The sequence below is a fragment of the Protopterus annectens genome, chromosome 7.part0 (genome assembly GCF_019279795.1).
Source record: "Protopterus annectens isolate FY-2018-M chromosome 7.part0, PAN1.0, whole genome shotgun sequence".
NCBI lineage: Eukaryota > Metazoa > Chordata > Ceratodontiformes > Protopteridae > Protopterus > Protopterus annectens.
Genome location: NC_056739.1, coordinates 838955256 through 838976395, shown reverse-complemented (window position 1 = coordinate 838976395; position 21140 = coordinate 838955256). Strand labels below are relative to the sequence as shown.

The 21140-nt window shown below is 41.0% G+C and overlaps 1 protein-coding gene across 4 annotated transcripts in view; it reads left to right on the top strand.

The window, feature by feature from the left end:
• Positions 1-21140, top strand: part of BNIP2 (BCL2 interacting protein 2) — a 2487402-nt gene that overhangs the window by 2210609 nt on the left and 255653 nt on the right. The window lies entirely within an intron of this gene.

Sequence of the window (21140 nt, the reverse complement as noted above, 5' to 3'; positions counted from 1 at the left end):
AATGTAGATTCACTCCCTCTGTCTTGTGAAGGGGGATGCAGAGGAGCCAAATACCCTTTAGCAGTAATGAACCTCCCTTTTGCTCCCTTGGGGAGACCATTGGGCTATGAAATCCTCCCCTTGCTGTCTTCCAAAATCATCTTAATGAGCATCGGGAAGGAGAAATAAGAGACTTGATCATCCCACCAATGAAACCTTTGCTGTAGAATTTTTTGCAGTGTGTAAGAAGCACCTGGACACCACTTTCACCTTTTACAGATCAAGTGACTATTCTAAGCATAATAGACCAGCATAGTTTCCAGACACTAGAGCAACATAGCAGCATACCACATTATGCAATGTCTAAACCTTTGTACAGGATAGGCAGAAAGATGCTCTCTGCCACGTTGAAGCTTGGATTTCTCAGCTGTTTGTCTAACCTGTCCAGATTCCACTTCTCAGTGCTTTTTACTCTTTATAACTCTGGCTTCAAGGAATCACTTGTTATAACCCTTAACATGCAGCCATTTGCGCCTGCTCCATTTTTTAACATGCTGTTGCCATGATATGGTAAAAATCCTAGAAGCATGCCATGCAAAATGGCATAGTTCAGTCTGTTTTCTTTCAAAGATCTGGTGGAAGATACTCAGGAAAAGAAAAGAAAGCAAAACAAATCCTCACTATGATAGAGGTGTTCCACGACCCTACATATTCTTCCATGTCCAGTAATGCCTCGTGGAGGAAGAAGCCCCTTCTCAGACTGAGGAGAGGGCTGTCAAACAGTTTAACCTCAGCAACTGTATTTGCTCAGTTTCATAAGAGGGTGGCCTACCAGCCAAGCAGCCACATTCCTGGTTACATTTGAGAACTCTCTGTGAAGTAGTTTTCCAAGTTTGCTTCTGGTATTAGGACCATGACATAAGACCAGAACATTCTTAACTTGGTCTTGGATGGTCGTGTCTTAAGATTGTTTAGGTGGGTGCTCCCCTGGGAGAGCTGTACTTGTACATTAAGCAGTCTTCACAGGGCTCGCGACAGCTCTGAACTTTGTTTAAAAGAGGCATAGAGGTTTTCCTTCCTTCTGAACAAGGCCATATTTATTTGCCATTCATGCTTAAAAGAGAAGGAAGATTTCTGTTTCATTTTGTATCTCTGTGATTTTATTAAGCTCATGATATACCAGTTTTGAAATGGTGACTCTCCAGGTGGGTCATGACTTTGCTGCAGTAAGGCACTTGGGTAATGTCAGTGATACAGTGATACCTTTTTACCACATAATGGTACTAAATGGAACTGTACTAAACCTGACTAACCTACATGCTCTCACTACTTGTTTCAACCCCACCTTATATGCTCTAGCTACCGTTTTTTACCTCACTGTCTCAAGCTCAGTAACAAACACATCAGAATTCAACTACCATTCTACCTCTACTACCTAGCCTTACCTATTAGTATACTCTCATAAAAGTTCCAGTCTTCACGATTAGAACTTTCTTACTCAACTTCTATTCCAGTCTTACTTTCCTTTTTTCCCCTTCTTATATCTAAAATTATATTATGTGTTTTACTATCAATCTTTCTGAACAGTTAAAATGCAGCCTCATGATAAATTGTATTATGTTTAGTCAATATTTTATGTTATATACTCTTTATACCTGTAACCACTTTTTAGCTAATACTGCTTTAGTTATTATTAATGTAGTCGATCTCATGTATGTACTTCTGTATATATGTACTGTAATTGAAGTTTGGAGCTTATCTCCCCGGGCCTCTACTGAAAATGGACATATATCCAGCTAGACTAGCCCGGTCAACAAATGTAAAATAAAAATAAATAAATATTTATCTGGGGACAACATAAAACCTTCCTTCAGTTCACTCTTGTAAACACCAGCTTCAGTCCAGTGGAATTTTGTGTGTTCTCAATATCTTCCCTGCTTCCATTTATTTTGTCAGGCTGCTAGTCAGTATGACAGACTCATTGCAGGAGAAAGGAGTTAATGTACTCATCCACCTGGATGACTGACTCCTGATGCCCCTTTAACTACAGCATAGTCGAACACACTTAAAAACCCACTCTTCAGTTGCCCAGGAATTAGTCTTGTCTCAGAATTTCATGAAGATTTCTGTGCATTTTGGGTTTAGTGGTGCTCACATTATTTTCTTAGCATGTCTAAAGATGCTAGTGTTGCAATAGAATAACCACAACTCTTGTATCTTCTAATGGCAGACGCGTCATGATGGGCCCTGAAATGGTGAACATTTTCCACTCCTCAGTGTCAGCATTCTTTTCTTGCAGAGACATCTGTTCCAGCTTTTGGCATTAGATGCTTTATTGATGGATGAGGAGTCCACGTAATTTATTCCAGGATCACAGAATACATGTGCACGCATCAGTGTGCAGGGCATGAGTGATTCTAAGATGAAGCACAGTCATGCAAGGTGCATAATAGTGTAGGGTGCAGCTCACATAATGACATGTGCACAAGGAACCTAATGCATGTGGGCCACATGGCATTTACAAACGAAAACACCCAAAGTGACAAACTGATTCAGAAATGTATAAAATGGGTGCACTTGACTATGGTGCATGCCCATTTTGAACACCAGACTTCATGATGTAAATGATGGGAGCAGTGCTAGGATTAACATCAGCAGTAGCTCAGCACCATGTGGTAGTAGCTGGCATCAGACCTTGAGACTGCAGTGTTGCAAGTAATGGCTATCAACACCAGATGGCAGCTAATATACCGCCAGTTTACAGACTGTGGAACATTTCCTTGTAGACAAGAAGACTGTGTCACCTTAATGTGCTTTTGACGGGGAGGCATAGTATGTCTGCTGCTGTGGATGGTATTGATATGTGTAGTCTTAATCAACTTAGCTAAAGGGACATTTCAGCAACCTACTTGGAGACACATTAGGGGTATCACAGGTGTTAGCCTCTTGACTCCTAAACCAGTTCATCAGCATTATGCTACAGCATGCAGAGGGGCATATCTGGTTTCCTAGGCGTGCAGAGGGAGGAAATAACCATCACTATACTGACATTGTACTACATAGTCCAATTCACTGAGGTCCTCTGCGGCATAAAGTAGCACACAGTGCTGTCGGGTCTCTACTTAGACCAGAGGATCTGTGATAACATCAGCAGGAAGGGCTTCCACTCATATGTCTGCAATTTTAAGGACATTGTTTGTAATATGCTTGTGTGCCACAGAAGCAGTTTCCGAGATTCACACATTTGACAAATGTTCTACTTTATACCAAAGGTTGGTAGGTTCATCTACATCCTAGATTGACTGGCCTCTGTTCACAGATGTCGTGTGTAAGAAGCAAGCAGTGTATGATATGTTTGTTGTGTGTTGCAGGTGATGTCTGATATGCCATAGTGCCTTGTTTGATGACCACCATCTTCAACCCCCAGAGCATGCAGGAGATGACCTATAAACTAGCTAACGTGATATGTATTGTCAAACAAAAAACACCAGCAAACAGACAGTTGGGGAGAAAAACAGTTTAATATTAAGCACTTTTGACTTCGACTAGGTCTTTATCAGAATGCTTTATTAAACAAAACAGGCTCCTGATATACTTACTATAAAGTCACATGACATAACACATGATCAAAATAAACTCAAAACATTATTTACATTGCTTAAAATTCTTACATTTCTTAAAAATACTTTTATAATTAATGGCTGCATTTAAATCGAGATGAGTGTATGAATTAAAAAAAAATTGCCACTTTATTTCTCTATACTCTTATTCATAATCCATACCACAGATGAAGTTTTCTGCAACATAATCAAGATCATAAAAAAATTAACCTCTTAAAACCACTGCAGGAGCTGAAGTGTCTCAGACCATTGATAGCACTTTTGCTCATATAGAAGCTTTTTAAATTGTCCATTCATTTTACTTGTATAAAAAGCTTCCCTTGTATTACATTGAAAGACATATACTTCAAATAAAAAATTAGAAATGAAATACGCTGATGCCTAATAAATTCTAATTGTCAAAGGGCAGAAGCATAACTACTTTATATCCCCTTTTTTTCTTTGGATAATATCAACCTGCACACATTCAAACAGTTTAATATATCTGTCCCTTTTGTTTGTAAGCAGTGGTTCACATCCACCAAATTTTATTACTTCCTCACTTTAAGTAAAAATGCGTCAGTTGTTCTTTTTATCCTTTTAATAGAAAAACTGTCAGCTGTACATAAATGCATATAGATGAACCAAGCATTCATTTTCCTCACCATTTTAGTGTCAGTTTTATCTTTATCTTCCCAAATGTTTATTTTATCTTCTCAATAATTTTATAAGCAATCTCATGTAGATATCCCCTCACAGCAACCCTGTTATGTAATGCCTTTAATAGTTCAGGATTTTTTTGTTGTTATCCCTAGTTAAGTATTTAATTCTAACACATTGACCCTTAATTATTATTTTTTAAGTAAGTTGGATGCATGCTATGATAATGCAATATAGCGTTACTGGCTGTGTTTTCATAACTGATAACAGCATTTAACCTGTGGATCTCTTAAGTTTTTGTACACTTCCACATATAAAAAAAGCAATCTTTTTTTTTGCTCGTTTGTATTTAGGACAAATGAATGTTAAAAAAAGAGGTACTGGTGTTGAGTGTATCAATAAATTCATTTAATTCCTTTTCACAACCCCCAAAATAAAAAAAATATATATAGGATCATAGGAAGTTACTAGGCTGATGGCCCTAGGGCCCTTACAAGCCTAGTCAAGTTCTACCCTTATTTCCATGATTAGCACCTGTTGCCCCTGTCCAAGAGGGACACAGGTAGAACCCCCGTGGTAAATTTACGGCTACCCATCCAGTCGTCCAGATTGTGTTTGAAGAGGGCCAGTGAGGTGCTGTATTTAACATGAAGTTGGGAGTCTGTTCCAAAGATGTAGTAACCGCTGGGTGACCAATCTCTCCCTCCAGCTGGTTCTATTAATGTCACATACAAGGTTAATGTATTTAGCATGAATAACCTGTGTACCATTTGCCGTACGGATATACAGCATTTCCAATAAACCAGGGTCAGAGATTGTCTTATATGCAAGGCAGAGATTGTCTCTGAGTAGTCTGTATGAAACAGAATAAAGTGACAGTGATTTCAGATGATGCGCATAGGACAGATGCTGAAGACCTTGAATTTTCCTTGTGAGGAACCTTTGTGGTTTCTCCAATTGCTGCAGGTGCTTGGAAAGTCACATACCAAAAGAGCTCAGTTATTGGGCTGATGAAGGAAGAGTACAGGGAGGTTATAACTTCTTTTTTTCTGCAGACAATGCCCTTCTTACCATTGTGAAGACATGGTGGTTAAGGGTAAGGTTGGCTGTCAATCTGTGTGCCCAGGTCTCGCACTACTGAGTGCGTACTTAAGTTGTTGCTATTGATGTTAGCAGGAATATCGCTCTTGCCGAAAGGGATGATTATACACTTTTTTGCATTTAGTTTAAGGCCATGACTTTGGCACCAGTCAATATCATCTGAAGATTCTATGACCACTCTGTTTGCAGTCATCACCAAACTTTGTCAGCCACAGACCATTAGTTTTTGCTTGTACGTCAGAGAAATAGAGTCCAAAGAGTAGAGGTCCCAGGACTGATACGTGTGGAACACCACTGGTTACAGGTCTGCTGTTGGAGGTGGATTGCCCCTGTTTTGACTATATGGGTTCTATCAGTGAGCCAGTTAGCGACCCATCTGCCTAGCCTAGTGACTTTGTCAATGATGCCTTCGTGGATGATGGTGTCAAACGTCTTGACTAAGTCTAGGTAGGCTGTATGCACAGATTTCCCCTCATCAGGGCCTTGGTGACTCTCAAAGAAGTCCACCGGGTTTAACAGGCATAATCTCCCTGTGACAAATCCAGACTGAGTAGGGTCAATATTCACTCCATGGCCTTCTAGATAAGACTAGTAAGGGTAATAGGTCTATAGTTCCCGAGGTCAGTGGAAGCATTACCTTTGTGCAAGGGAATAACAGTGGCTGTTTCCCATTTAGCTGGGACAAAGCCGGTGCTTTGACTGAGTGAAAGGAATACCCAAATGGTGTTGCTAATTCTTGTTGGAGCCCATATAGGATGCAGCCTGGGTTATCAGGTCCCATAGATGCTGATTTTTTGGCCCTCTAGAGGACGTTTACAACCTGCTCTTTAGAGATACAAGGTGAGGGGCGGGTGGTAGGGATGTACTGGGGTACTTGTGGTAGGGACTCTTACACAGCAATTTCTTCCTTTTATTGTAAAGCCCTGTTAATGGCAGTTGTCCACCAGGCAGGTTTGCTCTTCCTTGAGGAGCTTGTTTTGGTCCCATCAGGTATGGCTGAATGTGTGGAAGGAGGTGTAACCTGGTATGGCTAGGGTGCTCTCCACAGCCTTGAACCAGGTCTCTATCTGCATAAATGTCTGTGTCTTCCAAGGTGAGAACTGCTTCCAGTGAGTGCAGTTTCATGTTAAGACTCCTAGCGTTTAGCTGCATAATCTTGAGGTTGTTTTTAGATGGAGTTTTTATGTCGGGAATTTTGTCCTTGAAACACTGCCTAAAAAAGGCACTGTGGTGGTGGCAAGAACCTTAGACAGTAGCCAAAATCCTAGGGGTGGCAAAAGAAAACCATCTCTGGCAAAGCATTGAGGTCTGTCGATCATGTCATCTCAGGCTGAAAGATACTGGAGCCTCTTAGAATGACACCAGAAACTAAGCCAATTATTGAAGTCAGTCATTTTCTGTTTGCAGTGAGGCATCATCCTAGGTGAAGGTTAAAATACTGCTTAAGGCTAGAGACATACCTGCCTGAGACACGTAGCCTGAGAGCTCAGTCTTGTCTCTCTTCATATATTCCAGAAAAGTACGACTCAAGTCATTCACGCCAACATTGACTATGATGGAGTCATAACAGTACCTGTTGTTGAGAGAATTTAGTGCATGTGTCATGTGGCATATCCTGGCACCTGACAGACAGCTGACCGTGACCTGTTCCTTATCCAGCCTGTCAGGGGTGTAGCCAGGATTTTCAGATTTGTACTCACAGCTCCTAGACTGCTGCCCCCACCAAGCCACACCCACACGCCACACCCACATCTACACATTGCTGTCCGTACACTTCCTTAAACTGCTGACCAGGCCACGCCCCTTTCACGATGCTGCTCCCTGAATGATCATTTATGAGCCATATGCCAGGATGGTAATTACTTGCATGATGAAGCAGCTTGAGCATTTCATATCTTCATGGGTCAAAAAACAAAATACCTTCTCATTTAAAATTTTGCTGACTTCATTCCAATGAAGTTGCACACACACCCAAACACACACGTATACCAGTTAAATAGAAATACGAAGGCACATGCATGTATACCAGTTAAATAGAAATACCAAGGCATTATCAAATAGTTCAAACTAAGACAAGTTGCCAGTAAGCACCACATGGCAGCATTGAAATAAGAAAAAAATGCATAATCATATTAATCTTTTTTTAATGGTTTTATAACTAGGAATTCAAATGGTAGTTTAGTCTGTGATGCTCTGCTTATTAACATAAAAAACTACAAAAAGCAGCTACTTTGACATACAGGAGTCAGGCATGTTTCTGTATAGCAGAACAGAAAATTGTAAAGCTTTTTAGTAATATATGGAGTGCAGTACAGGTTTAAAAGAAATAGTAGTTAGAAAATAATTAGTGAAGAAAGTATCTAAATCTAGTTGAAAATCAGTCTGGGGGGGTTCATAAACCTGGGATGCAAGTACTGCTTTAAGCCACTTGATTAATTCTCTGCTCTTGGTTAACTAACATGGTGAAAAACCTAAAACATTTGCAAGCAGCAGGGAAACACAAGAGTCAGAAAATCTCTCAGCTACACACACAAGCAAAAAACACTTTTGTGCATCTCAATGTCATGCACTATTATGCTGAAAATAAGTTTATGCGCCGATCATTGCACGGATTGAAATCTCTTAGGACTTGCTCAATGTCAATGTCTATGTCGTCATGTATATGCATGAGTGCCAATCCTGTTAAACGGTGTTCACTCATGCAGTTTCGGAGCCAGGTCTTTATCCTCCTCAAGGCACTAAATGTCCTTTCTGCAGATGCAACACTGACTGGCATTGTTGCCAGAATACTTAATGCAGTGTTGATATCTGGATAGAACTCAGGTTTTAAGTGCTGCAGTGTATCAATAATTGTGGTAGGGAGTTGGTTCTCTGGTACCATGTTCCACTTTGTGGACCATCTTACCAGTTCCTCTCGTAGGTTATGTAGAGAGGACAAGTCGGTCTTGTAAGCCTCATACAGTTCAATAACTTTGGCATCATCCTGAAGCATGTACAATGACTTGGGTGCCAAATATTGTGCCAGGAAATGTGGGCGGCATTCAATAAGTTGTTCAGTCAGTTCAGCGATCACATGGTCCAAGAATGGTATGAATGTGTTTCGTCTGTAGTATTCTTCTGGATTAGAAGCAGTGATGTTGCTCCTTTTTGTTTGTCTGCCACATATTCTAGGTACACTTTCTTCGGTGAAGACTTGACTTGCAAGTTCCTTCACCTCTTCATAGAGCACTTTGAATTTCCTGTCAGCATCGCTTCTAATATTTTTAAGAGTTTCTACGATAACTGAAGTTTCTTCTGATGCCTGTATCAGATCAATTTGTTCACGTTGAAAATAAAGATGAAGAGGCTTAACAATGCCCAGTATAGATTCCATTATTACCAACTCAACAATGAAATCAAATTTGGAAATAGAATATAGGTATCTTTCTGCCTCTTTGTCAAATTCTGCCATATTTTCCAAACAAGTGGCAATAACAACATACTTCATCTTAAAGGCATGTAGGCAATCTGCTTGACTCAGCCACCTTGTTGCCCCTGGTGCACGTAGAGACGTACTTCTGTCTGCAGACACATCATCGTACTCTGATGGCAAACTTGCAAATTCCTTCAGCTGGCACAAATATACATTATGACGTTTTGCAGAGGAATTTATAGTGGCAATTACACTTCGACATGTGTCAAGTGCATTTGCCATTTCACGCATTGCACAGGAATGTACAATAGCAGTGTTTAGGTTGTGTGCTTTGCATGCTGAGTATAGTGCTTCTGGAAAGAATGCCCGAATTCTTGCCTGAACTCCACTGAAGTGGCCACTCATGTTACTACCTCTGTCATAACCCTGTCCATGCATACATCCTTTATCCAGACCCCATGCTGTCATTCGCTGCAAGAAAAGATCTGCCAATGCTTTTCCAGTGGTGTCCATAGCCTCTACAAACTCAATGAAGTCTTCTCGAATTTCTACCTTCCTGTGAGTGCGGTGAACATATCTTAGAGTTAGCGTAATCTGCTCCTTCCGGGAAATGTCTGTAGTGCCATCTGCAATTAAACTAAAGTAACGTGCGTCCTTCACTTGGTTAAGAATATTTCGTTGAATCTGCAAAGAAATGAGCTGAATCAATTCATTTTGAATCTGTGCTGAAATATATTGAGCATTTCTAGGTGCCTTTTGCAAATGTTCTGCAAACAAAGGGTCCAGTTCAGCAGTATATTGCAACAGAGATTTGAAGGTCCCACTGTCGGACAGTCGTCCTCGTAATGGCAAATTTTCTCTTCCACACAAGATGATTATTCTCACTATACGTTTTAAGGCATGTAATGTGCGTTCTTGCAGTCTTTTATCCATCTGTGAAATGGAGTGCAGTGCTGTTTTCATCTTACCACAACACACTTCTAAAATGCCTCTGACCTTGCAACTGCATTGCCATGCTCTTTAGAGTTACTGTGCCGCTCCAAGATCTTTTTTGCATTCGACCAGTCGGTCATTGGTGTGGAGACCAACACAGTGTCCTTTGAACTATTAAAGACAAAGCAGGGGCCACAGAAAACTCCATCTAATTTCTTTGAGTACCGTGTAAATTTAAAGTCATGAAGCAGCTGTGGATTACACCTGCGAAAATGCCTCCTTCCAGCATAATCCACAAGTCGTTTAGGGAATGTAAAATCTTTAGGAGGCAGCCACTGTACCGTTAGGATAGTCTTCTTATCCATGTCACTGAGGATTGTGCGAGTATATAGCCCTATATCTCCATCATCCTTCTGTAGAACATCACTCATGCAGTGATAAAGCCTTTTATCTGTGTCACTTTCATCATTCTTCCTCAGATTCACAGTGTCCAATGGGTGAGCATCCAAACTGCTGGAAGATAAACTAATTGGACCTTCACTGGTAATTGCTCCTTCACTGGTATTTGCTTCTTGTATGCCTCTTTCCACAGAAGGGAAACTTGCTGCAGCTGGTTCAGTAGGTACATCAGCTTGAGGAACCACAGTGATCTGTTCACCTTTGCTATCCGCGTGCCTACAGCAAAAACAAAGAAATGCACACATGAAGCACAACTATCAAATGTGTTCACAGAGTACTGCTTTGTGTAGTGTATCACCAGCAATTAATGATAAAAAAAAAATTAGTGTAAAAGCCTTACCAAACTGTCACTGGTCTTTCTGAAAATTTTTCTGCTGCAACAGAAGTAGATCCATCGTTGGAACTGCAAAAATAAATCAGGTTATTATGCAATTAAGCATGACTGAGTTATAATGTAGTCTGATGCATTGTATCATAATCAGTACGCAAGAAAAAGTACCTGTTTATGGATGGCTGCTTTTGTACGTTAAATGGTTCAACAGAAGTAGGCAGTATTTGTAAGTCTGTCACTGATGCACAACTTGAAGATGTGCCTTTTCTAAAAAGCAAAACAAAAGCAAGAAGCAAGACTACACGTTCTACATGTTTGCAGGCATATACTCTTAATGTCCTACAATACACAAAAAAAAGTTAATTTCTGAAAAGTACTCTTTGCTCAACACCATTTCCAAGGCTAACATGTACAATTAGATTCTAAAGCAATTTTTGGGCACAGCATAGCTACAGCCTTTATACCAGCACATAATCACTGCAAGGCAGATAAAGTAAGCCTAGATTAGCTTATTAATACATATTAGGGTGCATAGACATACAGACCCTCAAAAGATGCACACCTAAAAATCCATCACACATTATAAGTGCCACCTGGCAATAGTGAACACAATGAATACATCAACATATGTTAATTCTTCATTGGTCAAAGCTTTGTCCTCGACCTCTACAACACCAGAATTCAACAAATAGTACTAAGTAAATACAAGGTACCCCACAACAGTACACTGGACAGTTTTACATTTGCAGGTTTTTCTGTAATAAAGCCCTAGTATGTGTAAATAAATGTGCTTACCGAGTCAGGAAGGAGGCCAAACTTGCTGAAAGCTGAGCAATCTCCTCTTTTCGTGCACGCTTCACTTTCCTCTGCTGGGCACCAGATGGTTGTTTTCTCTTCACTACAGCTTCCATCCTATCAGAAATACAAGCTGTTTCAGCACTTTAGGATTACCAGGGAGATTGAGTCTACCCTTGCACCATCATTGGCATAAGACTCAAGAACATTTAACAACCTGTCACAGAATTTTCAAAGATGCCCAGAAAATGTATACAGTTGAATGCACATAGTATTTGCTGCCCTCTTGTTTAAAGATATGTGTCTCAAACAAGTGAAAATAAGTCTGAAAGTCCAAGGTAGAACAAAGTTTAAACGTAAAAAAGTTTATTTACAACTTAAAACACTTTTCGTCACCAGAAATATGATAACTTCCTTAGCATTCTCTTTGTAGTCGGGAGGGTCTTTGAACTACAATCACTGCAAAAGGCAAAGTCTCCTGAGGCATCAGAGCAAATGAGGCAGACAGATGCCTGGAATACTGAGTCTTCAGGCAAGTTCAGGTAAATTCTGAATACTGTAACCCAACTTCATGGCTTAGATGGATAGATCCTTTACAAACTGGGTAATCCACATTTGAATGGCATTTTAACTGGTTTGTAATGTTGTATTATTTTAAGGGATCTTCCTTAAGGGACTGTGACTAGTACAGTTGGAGTTTCACCCTATCTGGGACCTTTGACAGTTACCAAAAGCATTACACAGTGATCATTCATTATTGGGCTGGTGATGTACAAAGATAAACAGTTTTGATACAGTGGATTGAAAAAAATGACGACAGAAAATAGATAAATTAAACTATCATATGGGTTGTGTATTATCAAAAAGAGGTAGGTAAACTACTCAGACTGTGATTTAAGTATTTACTGAATTGTTCATTTTTTTTTTGTAGTACATGCAACAGCTTCTCCTGGGTTTCAAATAGTTAATAGGTAAGTATAATCTTGTCTTGCAGTGGTTAAAGCAGCAAAAATAATTTAATCTAAAATACAAATAATACATTTTAAAATACAAATATGACTCAGTCATTGTACATGCTGGTGTGAATGACCTGAGATGTACCTCCCTGGACTACATGAAAAGAGACATAGAGGAGCTCTCTGTCTGATCACGTAGCCCAGGCCGGTATGACCCTGACCTTGAGCAGCATCTTACCCTCACCTAGAATGATGCCACAGTACAAACACAAAATTATCGATTTTAACAATTGGCTAAAATTTTGGTGTCATTCAAAGGGGATCCAGTGTCTATCAGCCTGGGATGACATGCTCGACAAGCCACATTGCTTCACTAGGGACGGCTTGCACCTGTCACCACTGGGCTTTCGGATACTGGCAAAGGCTCTGGCCACCCCCATAGTGCCTTTTTTAGGCAAGGCTCAAAAGTCAAACCCACCTCCATAGACAGCACAAGGAACAAGAAACTAAGGGTAATGCTGCTAAACGCCAGAAGTCTGAACCTCAAGATGCACGCACTCGAAGCTCTCCTCAGTATGGAGAACATCGATATCTGTGCAGTGACAGAAACCTGGTTCAAGGCTCCAGAGAGCACCCCAGCACTACCAGGTTATACCTCATATCATGCTTTTCGGCCCCAAAAACCCAGACTGAACCATAAAAGGAGGGGGAATTTCCATATTTATCAAAGATATTCACACCTCCAGGTTAGTGGCATTGCATGAAGTATCGGAGACCATCCATGTGCAACTAACAGTGGGCAAAACTGCTTTTCAGTTTATAGCATCTACAGACCACCCTCTCAAAGTCAGGAATCCCACTCGGCTTTCCTGAAAACATTGGAGAACATGAAGATCTCTCCGAACACCATTATATTGGGTGACTTCAACTACCCAAACATAGACTGGGAGCACTACTCAAGCCCCAGCACCTTAGCCCAAAGGTTCCTGGAAATTATAAACTCAAATGCTACGGAACAACTAGTCACCACTCCCACAAGAGGGGATAACATACTAGACCTGATCATTACCAACATGGGGACTCTATGCTCCATACCAGAAGTATATCCTTCATTGGTAAGATCAGACTATAAATTAATTTCACTGGATATCCACATCCCGACCCCACCCCCAGCCCAGAAAACCACAGTGAAAAACTTCTCAAAAGCGAACTTCTCACTTCTCAAAACCGAAGTGAAATCTTTCAAGGCCCCAGGGCCAGTGGAAACTACGGCCCAAACTGCAGAATCCTATATAAACGCATTCTATGGACATCTCCAGGAATGCATGGATCATGCTATCCCAAACAAAACCAAGACCCAATCATCCAAAGGCAGGCGTCCATAAATAGACTGTACAACAGAAGGAGGAAGATACTACATGATAGAGTAAAATCCATAATAGGGAAGGCATCGCTGATCAGTACTAGCAACAAGTTACGATCCCTCATAAAATCCTCCAAGGCCAGCTTTGAGAGAAAAATTGCACAGGACACTAAAGACAATCATAAGGCTTTTTTCAGTTATGTTAGGAACCTGGGTTACAACTCCCAGACTTGTTCTGAGTTGATTCTAAACAACAAAAAATACACTGAACCCACAGACATCACCAATATCCTGGCAGACAGGTTCAGTGCAAACTTCTCCACCCCCTCCCCCCAAAAGAGCAAGTGTCTATCCCGGAAGGGGGCTGCCTCCCAAACATCTCTGATGTTCAGGTGAAGGCTGCCCTCTCCAAAGCAAAAAGCACTGCTTCCATGGGACCAGACGGCGTCCCGGGTTGCATCCTACATGAACTCCAAGAAGAACTAATCCCTCAAATAAAACAGCTGTACAATCTCAGCCTCACTACAGGATATGTGTCCACAGAATGGCGTACAGCAACAGTGGTCCCACTCCACAAAGTTGGAGCCTCCACGGACCTTGGAAACTATCGCCCCATAAGCCTGACTAGCTTAGTCTGCAAGGCTATGGAGAGGATCATCATGGAGCTCATAAACAAAGACATCAGGGACCTACAGACACTAGATCCTACCCAATTCGGCTTCGTCAAGGGCAGATCCTGCCTTTTGAACGTGGTTGACCTCTTTGAAACAGTCACCAAAGCCATAGATGAAGGGAAGATAGTCCACACAGCCTATCTGGACCTAGCAAAGGCATTTGACACAATACCCCACGCGGGCATCATAAATAAGCTATCCAGCTTAAATATAAACCCCTATGTCACAAGATGGGTTGCAAACTGGCTCAAAGACAGAACCCACAGAGTGAGAGTTGCTAGAGCCATGTCAGACTCGAAACCAGTCACAAGTGATGTCCCACAAGGTTCTGTCCTGGGACTGCTCTTGTTCGGTATATACTTTTCCGAGGTACAGGCCAACGTGGGAGGACTACGGCTCACCAGGTTCGCAGATGACTGCAAACTGGGCGCCATAATCGACTCTCCAGCTGACACAAACATCCTTCAAAAAAGTCTCACAGAGACGGATAACTGGTGCCAGAGCCATGGTCTAAAGCTAAATGCCAAAAAGTGTATAGTCATACCCTTTGGCAAAAACAATGTGCCCACAAACTACCACATAGGCGGTAAACCATTAAGTACAGAGAACGTAATTAGGGATCTGGGGACCCAAGTTGATAGCAATCTCTCCTTTGACAACCACATTGCCAAAGTGGTTAGAAAGACCTTCTACATGGCCCACCTCATCATGAAAGGATTCACATCTAGATCAAGAGAGGTAATCGTGCCCCTTTATTCATCCCTCATCATAGAATACAATGCCCCTTTTGGGATGTACCTTACCCGACACCTGCAGCAATTAGAAAGACCCCAAAAGTACCTCACCAAGAGGATCAAGGGACTCAAACAGATGCCATATGCTGCTGTTAAAAAACTCCAGCTCTACTCAGTTGCATACCGCCTACTTCGAGGCGATCTATGCCTGACATATAAAGCTATGTCCAATCCAGAATTAATGGACATGCTCCACCTCAGTAAATCTAAATCCCTTAGAGCCACACACTTGAGGGACTTGAACCTCAGCACAGAAATAAATAGGACTTGCTGGAGGGGCTGATTCATAACCCAGAGGCTCCCTTCGCTCTGGAATAGAATCCCAATTCATGTTAGGCAGAGCACCTCACTGAATCTCTTCAAGAAGAATCTTGATGAGTGGATGGGGGATCGTAGGTTTGTTCCGGGGATTACTTCCGTGTCACTATTAGACAGAGGCACAGTAAACTAAACCATAAAAAGGGCACAGTATACTCAAATCAAGGGGTGGCGTAAGCCAAACAAAATCGGGCTAGGCTTATAATTGCCCCAGGGCAGATAGCCTAGTATGAACCTATGAGCCAAGAGACTGTCGTACAAATGTACTGTGTTACAGTATTAATAGAAAAAACAAGTACAATCAATTTGTGTGATACATAATATTTAGGGCCCTGGCAAGTGCTGTGATTTGAAACTGTTGAATCTTTGGAAAAATTTGCAATATGCAGTGAATAACTTAAATGAACAGACCTTTTTTTTTACTTTCTTATTACATTTCATTGCTATCATCTATTTGACTGCCATGTAGTTAAAGCTGTTGGCTGCAGCAGAAGACATTGTTTCTCTTTCAGAAACTAAGGAACTGTGTCACAGACTTCAGCATTGCTAACTGTGAAGGCTAGGGTCCTTGACACAGAAATAAGGGAATAAACAATTCACCATGCTGTAAGTGTGCATGGTAATATATATTATTATTTTGCACATGTGTGTTTCCCATTTTCCCAGTAACTGTAATGTGACTGTTCTGATGGGTGAAGGTGGGAGAGTTGCTTTGCTCTATGGTTTTGGAAAACATTCATTGGGGTACTGCGTACCTCTCAGCTGTCCAGAGTTTTGCAGAATGTCCAGTTTCTTGCCTCATATTTTAAGTCTGTTCCTCATAAAATGTGTGGTTTTCTGGTAAATCATTGGGATAATCTGAGGGTTGAAGTCTCTTAAATAATGACATAAATTTGAGTTTTAGACTTCATGTCTTCAGAAAGTGCATGCTAACACAAATCCTATTATTCTAGCAACTTTCTAAGTTTGTAAGTGCAATATTTAAAATCTGTATATTTTTGGGCCTTTGCCCCCCCCCCCCCATTAATTCAGGCTTAGTCCAGATTTCTTGTACTAAGTGGTTGAGAGGTATGGAGTACTGGAATCAGAAAAATCTCAGTATAAGCCATTAAGTCATGCCTTCAAAGGCTTCAAACACTGACACAGGTTTGTCCTGCACAAACGGAATTTGAGTGTAAGGGACCAGCCAGTCCATCTCACTATTTATTTTTATTTCACAGTTAGGCTGCATCTTGGGGATTATTACTGCAGTATTCATATATTTGTATTGGATTAAGCTGCAGAAAAATATCAGTCTTTGGCACAATTTTAACAGCAGTCAGATGTTCCCAATCCCTAGTTTTTTTGTTACAGTCTTCTTGAGCAGCGACTATGAGGCAACTTAGCTATAAAATGAGTATGTTTCTCTCTTTTTTTTATTTCTCTTGACAAAGTAAGCATCAGGTTCTTTTGTAGCTATCAAATCCCTTCTCATAAACTTATATCCAGACAGGGAGGGAACAACCATTTTAACTTAACCAAGGGGCTTTTCGTTAACAGTTAAACAGAGTAGACTTTACGCGTACCCTTTGATAGAAAGTGTGGATTTCGCGCATCACGCGTGTGAGTGTTTTCGGGATGTTGCTAAGCTAATTTCTAACAGATAACTGTTCAAACGAAATGCCTTGGTTAAGTTTAAATGGTTGTTCACAGTTCAACCAGTGATCGAAGTAAAGAAAATAAAAAGAAAGTTCAAAGGGAAGGGGTTAGTGTATTAATACACCTGACCTGAGCGATAGTGGATATTTCAAAATTGTTTATATTAACTGACTGAATGAACTAGACTTTGGCAGCATTTTTCCAGTTATTGATATAAAAGATTCAGAAGGTCACCGTCAGCAAGGCTTGTTAGCACAAACAAACTGTAACATTAGGAGCGTGCAACAGTACAACAACCTCAAGTGTTTGTACAAGAAATAGATAAGCACTGTGCCGGGTGGGAACTGGGAAATTATAAATTACCCAAGAGCGAGAGACAGACTGTTTAGGAAAAGATTTACTGTAAATAAAAAAAAAACTCCATCACAGGGAAGGAGATGGCTGTTGTCAGGGCTTGAGCTATTTAACTTAACTAAGGCTTTTCATTTGAAAATATTTTACGGGGGGTTTTCTGATGTTTAAAAATGAGGAGTTTGGAACTGAAAGTAACTCACGAGATATGCGTGGCCGCGGAAAGAAAAGACCAATTAAAACAGACATTTAACAGAGCCCTTAGCTAAATCAGGACTGAGCTGACCATAGTTAAAATTCTGAATGTGCATACAGGGGCAGGGCACTCGACTCGAATAGGTACAGAATCAGATTGCTTTGCAATGACAGTGGCAAAAGGCACGGGCAGTGGATGGATTTTCAGTACAATCACAATGAGCTTGGAAATTGGAATTTGGAAATAATGTAGGGTAACGTTCATGCACGGTTTTATCAGCACACATGGTCCACTGAGACTCACAGCACAGAAACATCGGCTAACTGTCGTCACAGTGTGAGTCTCTCTATTTGCGGGTGGTAGTCTAGGCCTTTCACCCTTCCCGCCCTCCTGATGCCTTGCGCGCCATTATCTAAAGCTAATGGCTCAGTCGGTTGGTAGTGGTACTCGTGGCGGTGGCGGGCCAGGCAACTTACTAATCCAAAAAAAAACAAATGCTCTTTTTCATGAAAAAAGTGAGTAAGTGACAGCAAGTTTTTTTTTTTTAAATAATAATAATCTAATAATAATAAATAACAATCATCTGTGGATGGAAAATGGATTACTAGCTAGCTACTACTACTAGCTAATGTAGCATCTACCAGTCGGTACTTACTCTAGCCTAGGTAATTATTTCATGATGATGATCATTCAAAACATTCATCGGAACAAAACAAACAACAAAACAACTACTCTGCTGCTCACATTATCACATACTTAATAGTCTGTAACTGTACACTGTACTGAAAATTACTGAAAATTAACTAACTTACTGAATGGCATTGGCATCATACAGCATGCCATGTGGCTTTTTCACTTTGTGGCGACTAAAAAAAAAAAGAAAATGCTCTGTTGGGACTGGAAAGTGAGTTAAAGACTAAAGTGACAGCAAGTTGAAGTTTTTTATATATAAAAAAAAATCTGTGGAAATGGACTACCTAGCTAGCTACTAGTAGTAGCTATTGTAGGCTGTAGCATGAATGATCATCGACTACTACTACCACGTACGCAAGACAAGCTCATTCATTTCAAATTGATTATATTTAGTAAGTAGACACACTAGAGAGACAGTACTAGCAATTTGCGATGCATGCGATGCGAATGCATCTTCATTTCCCTCATATTTTATAAAAAGATAAACTTACATAATTTATCAGCCAGGCCAGGTACAAAATAAATCAACAGCAGCAAATAAGCTATGCACAGCACTTAAAAGATAAGCCGACGATTGCAGGTCAAGTGGTGGAAATGGGTTTGAATAAATTTGAAGTACTCGTCTTATATTAATTACTGTCTCTCTCTCTCACAAGTTCAAGTAAAGCGGGAGTCTCTGGACCAATCAGCACAACCATTGGTTTGTAGCTAACAGGCTGCTGGGTCCTACAGCCAGCCAGATTCTACCCCCCACTCCAGATAAACTGTACTGAAATGCGTACAGTCAGTATGCCTCCCGACGTCCCTGCAGCCTGTTAAGAGGGACATGTGTGTCTCATGATGGAATCTCCTATGACTATTATGTTTCGTTTTGCCTTAAGGGCTTGACAGATGAGACACAAGTGTGTGAACTGTTGTGTATTGTGTTCTGCAGAGAAAGTATTATGTGTAGCATGTTTGCGTTTGTTTGGGAGGTCTCTGATGTTTATGTATGTTTCTGGTGAGGACCTCCACATATGTAGGTATGTGTGATGTGGGTTTGGGTGGAGTAGGAGTTGAGGTGTGCATGCTGACAACCCGCTCATTGTCATATGTACTGACTGGTGTGTGAGAGCATGGATTTAAAATTCTTAATATAGTTGCATCTCTCACATGTGCGGCAGTTGCTACACTGTCTCAGGATGCCCATGTCGACCAAGTTGGCTGAAGAAACGGTGGGAAATTGTCCATTCGTAGTGTTAGGTAAATTAATATGATCAGGAAAAGTGGTTGCACTTAGGAATGGCTAGAAGCTGAGTGGTGGGTTGGTAACTATGAGGCTAGGCTTAGTGTTCCACCTGACAGTAGAGCAGAGCCACGGAAAACCTCTAGAGGACCACAAGCAAAGTGCTAAGGGAAAATTTAACAAGCAGAACGTTTGTGTCTGTAACCTCCAATGGTAATCACTGCTATACAGCAGTTCATGATGGTGGGCTACACTCAAACAGTCGCAAACGCGGGGCTTAAATAAAACATGAAATAGCCCTTTTAACTCATACTAGCCAGTAAGGATGCTCTCTCTGAGCTGTAGTCCAATCACCCTCGATTAGATGGGACCCAGACAGCACTGTCCTCCTCCAAGAGTGCAGAAGGGTCTTCTCCAACAAAGATGGCTTGAATTTGATTCTCAGAAGTTACAAAACAGACCCAGAAACAGCAAACCTGGAACTGGACTGTGCTACAGCTGAACTAGTACACTATACAGTAAAATGTGATAAAAAGTAGTTTAGACAATTCAAACAGACAGTAGAATGCAAATACAAATTAAAAGTGCAATATAAGAGCAAAAACAGGCACTTACAGTTAGTTGGAATCAACTGATGCCTCAGATATTTCAGTGAGGAGCTGGTTTTAGTGCTCACATGTAACAAAACAGTCTAGATTCAGCAAGTCTGAATCTAGCCAATGCTGTAAAATGCAGAAGTACTAGAAATTCAAAGTGCATAAAATCACAGTCACAGCAGCAAAAAGCAGGTTAAATAAAGCATCAGTTCACCAGCATTTCCAAGCTTAGAGGGGTGTAGGCCACATTCTCCAGCTACAAGAGTCTAGACCACAAACCTTTCCTAATATAAAACAACTGGTTTTGGAGCCCAAGTGCTTAAGCCAGAACTAAGACACTTCAGAATAACAGACACAGTAGGCCTTCAACCAGCAATTTCCAGCTTAGAAGGGCGTAGGCTGAACTCTCCTGCCACAAGAGTTTAGACCACAAATCCTCCTAATGTGAAGTAACTGATTTGGAACCCAGTATCATCAGTAAAACAATGGTAATGTCTAACTTTACCCCTATCTTTAATGCTTGATGCCTTTTAAAATAAATTCCTCCCAAAATCTCTTAACCAAATTGATGTAGTTGGGTGCCAGGCTAGCATCCATGGCTATGTGGCATGGAGGAGGTCCACAGCATCAAGGCTTCCGAAGCTGTTTTTCCTGAGAAGCCCTTTCAGCTCTCCTGAAGGTTTGCTTAACTGCTGCACTTTGGAGGCAGCCCAGGGGGTGCTTATCTCTGCACCCAGAAGCCTGGACAGCCAGTCTCCATTGATACCTGGGTGCTCAGTGTAATATCAAGATGTTATTGCATACCGTTTTACCCTTCTTACTCCCAAACATACCAGAAAAGATTCCCAGCATTCTCCCCCAAACAGAGGAAAGCAGCAGCCATAGAAATACAGAAACTGCTGGCAAAAAGAGTCATCCAAATGCCCCCCCCACCAGACTATCAAGGATCCAGAACTTACTCAATGTCCTTTTTAGTGCCAAAGAAAATCTGGGACCTGAGACCAATTTTTTTTGGATCTCAGCAGTTTGAATCAGTTTGTCAAACACTGGAAGTTCTGGACTGTCAC